This window comes from Grammomys surdaster, unplaced genomic scaffold (assembly GCF_004785775.1).
Source record: "Grammomys surdaster isolate TR1022 unplaced genomic scaffold, NIH_TR_1.0 61, whole genome shotgun sequence".
In the NCBI taxonomy this organism is placed as follows: domain Eukaryota; kingdom Metazoa; phylum Chordata; class Mammalia; order Rodentia; family Muridae; genus Grammomys; species Grammomys surdaster.
Window position 1 is genome coordinate 10,929,121 of NW_021604563.1, and position 3,592 is coordinate 10,932,712.

Sequence of the window (3,592 nt, forward strand, 5' to 3'; positions counted from 1 at the left end):
CTCAGCATAGGGAAATGCTAGGATGCTAAGATGAGAGTGGATGGGAAAGGGAGTACTCTTATAGAAGCAGGGGGGTGGGAAGGGAGGGAATAGAGGGTTTGTGGAGGGGAAACTGGGAAGGGGGATAACATTTGAAATGTAAATAAATAAAATAACTAAAAAAAACCTTGCATGGTATAGGAAGAAACAGAATGATGAGTGGAAACAAATTGAAGACCCTGAAATAAGTCTTCACTCCTTTGGACACTAGAGTTTTGACAAAGAAAAACAAAACCATACAATGGAAAAATAGAAAGTATCTTCATAAAAGATGCTGGTCTAACTGGATGATTGCATACGGAAAAATGTAAATAGATTCATATATATCACTCTGTATAAAATTCAAGCCCAAGTAGATCAAAGAGCTCAATGTAAAACTAGATACAATAAATCAAATAAAACAAATAGTGGGGAATAGCCTTGAACTCAACGCTACAGGAGTCAACTTCCTGAACATCATACCAATGACTCAGGTTTTAAAATCAACAGTTGATCAACAGGAGCAGCTGTAGTCAGGTCAGACTTGATAAGTAAAAATTGCATTTGTTAAGAGCATGCATAATTCTATCTCTTTCACCACAGGCACTTTGTGAGCCCTTTACACAATGTGTGAAGTGGCAAAAGAAAAATGATTACTGTACACAAAATGGACTACACTAACCACATTATTGCAGATCTTTTCCTCTATGGAATTCATCTTTTGATGAAAGTTCATATAGGACTGTGATGATTATTAATGGTGGTCAACTTGACTATATCTAGAATGAACTATAACCCAGACATGGAGGGCATACCTGTGATCTAGATATTGAGGCTGGAAGACACAGGTTTTTGACCTGAATATTGACATGGGGTGACACACACTTTTGATCATCTTGAGGCATAGTGGCCATGAAAAGCTTAGACTCAGGCAAGGTAGTACATGCCTTTAATTCCAGGAGACTGAAGCAAGCAGAGTTTTGTCAGAGCATGTTTGAAATACAGGTGTGGTCATATGCATATTTAATCATTGCCATACCTTCTGCTGGAGGCCTACAGAAAGACATAGGAAGAAGAAAGGCTCACTCATCTTCACATGTTTGCAATTACTTGCTAGCACATCTGTTGGAACCTACATCTTCAAGATTCCAGCTTATACAGAAGTCCAGCTGAAACACCTAGCATCGTGGGACTAAGCAACTACTAGATTCTTGAATTTCTCATTCACAGCTGCTCATTGTTGGGTTACTTGGATTGCAGACTATAAGTAATTACAATACTTCTCCTAAATATATAGAGACATCCACCAAGTTCTGTGACTCTAGAGAACCCTGACTAGTACAAAGACAGATGTATCTTTCAATCTTTTTTCTACTTGTAAAGATCTGTCCGTATAATTCTTCCCTAAAAATCTTTCTTGTCAACTTTCTAATCAGCCTCTTTCAAGTCCTTGAACATCCAGAAAATCTGTTGGCTACAGACTGTGAATGAGTAAATAAACATACATTTCTTTAATTTTACTTCTACTCTGTGGAGAGCCTCTCCCCAAGATGGTGCCTGGCCTTATGCTAGGGAAAGTGCTAGGACTTGTAAACAAGCCTTATAAGGAAAGCTTGCTGGCTAGCTGTGTTTCCGTGTTCTGTGAGCCTATTGGTCTGTGCCACGTGGCATAGAGAGATTAGATCATGAGTAGATATTTAAGTGTTTTCGGGGTGTTGCCGGGGGAAGAAGAAAAAAGAAGATTGTTCAAGGTTTCCGAATAAACTGGAGAAGAGCTCATAGTCACTTCCTTACTTCCGCTGGTCAGACGGACAGCGACAAGTGGTGGCCCGTACGGATATCCGAACCTCAGAACTTCAGGCAGTCGGGGTCGTGCACCGGTAAGTTCCCAGGTAATGTTGGGACATAGGAAGGCGCTCAGTAAATGAGGCGATAAAGTTTCCGGGTAGGAACGATAAAGTTCCTAGGTAAGTGGGACAAGAGAAAGTTCCCAGGTAAGTGGGACAAGGGAAAGTTCTCAGTTCAGAGACTATAGGGTTCCCAGCATTGGGACAAGTCACATCAAGGAGCTAGAAAAGGATAGTGATACACTAGAGCAGTTAGAAGAGTGATCTCAAAAGTCTGAAAATGGAGAGAGCTCAATGTTTCCCAATGTTCCTTAAGGGACCAGGAAAAGTGGAGATGGTTGCTATTTGCATTAATGTCTTGAACTGCTTCTTTAAATTTCTTGCCTGGATTTATACGGGTTCAGCAAGTATGTTCTCAGAAGCTATACATTCATTATCTGATACTTGTAACCAGGGTTTGTTAGCACTGGGTATCAGCAAGTCTGTTCAGACACCAGATCCTTTTCATCCGTACAGCTTTTCAAATATACGCTATATTTCTTCATTGATCAGTGATGTTGGTATTTTCATGATAGGCGCAGGACTCCCTTGGTATCATGGAGTCACGGGATTGCTTCATCCTCAACCAATGGAATCCCTTCTATGGACATATTGTATTTTAGCAGGATCTTTGGTATCTGAAGGAGTGACATTTCTTGTTGCCATAAATGAACTTCGTAGGAGCACCCAGGCCAAGGGCACATCATTTTACAAGTATGTCATAGAAAGTCGTGATCCGAGTACGAATGTTATTCTATTGGAGGACACTGCAGCTGTTTTAGGAGTGATTATAGTGGGTACCTGCATGGGCCTTACCTCCATAACAGGCAATCCGTTGTATGACAGCCTGGGTTCCTTGGGTGTGGGCACCTTACTAGGTGTGGTCTCGACATTCCTCATCTATACTAACACAGAAGCACTCCTAGGACGATCCATTCAACCCGAGCAAGTACAGAGGCTTACTGAACTCCTGGAGAGTGACCCATCAATAAGGGAAATCCATAATATAAAAGCCACAGACCTGAGATTAGGCAAAGTCAGATTTAAGGCAGAAGTTGATTTAGATGAACGAGTTGTTACAAGATCATATTTGAAAAAGCAAGATTTTGACCAAATGATGCAAGAAATTCAAGAAGCAAGAACTCCTGAACAATTAGAAGCCTTTATGCTTAAACATGGAGAAAATATTATTGATACTCTAGGAGCTGAAGTAGATAGGCTTGAGAAAGCGTTAAAGAAATGAAATCCTGAAGTTCGGCACGTAGATAGTCAAGATGAGTGAGTTACTTGGGCTGTGAAGAATGCTTTTACATTTTCTCCATATATTGCAACCTCCCATAATAAGAAAGTTATTAAGCCCAGGACAAGATGTTTCCTTTTTACCCACGCTGGTATACATGTGCCCCTCCCTTGTGTTTATTGTATATAATGGTAGTTATAATGGTAGTTTTTTGAGTTGTGATAATAATACTTGCTTTAGTGCTATATGTTAGAATGTTTCTATATTTTCCTTTGCTACCTTCTGTGTTCAGATGCAAGTACAACTTAAGCATGGCCTGCCTTATTAAAACAAAAAGGGGGAATGGGTTCTGGCCGCTCCCCTCGTGAAAGAATAGCCCTTGCCTTATTTCCCTTAAATTTTTTACAATTGGATGCCGAGGGCAGATCTACAGCTGATCATCATTGCA

At 40.4% G+C, this 3,592-nt stretch overlaps 1 pseudogene; it reads left to right on the forward strand.

Moving 5' to 3' along the window:
- Positions 1-2,145: 2,145 nt before the first annotated feature.
- On the forward strand, positions 2,146-3,186 carry LOC114626555 (annotated as a pseudogene).
- Positions 3,187-3,592: the final 406 nt, after the last annotated feature.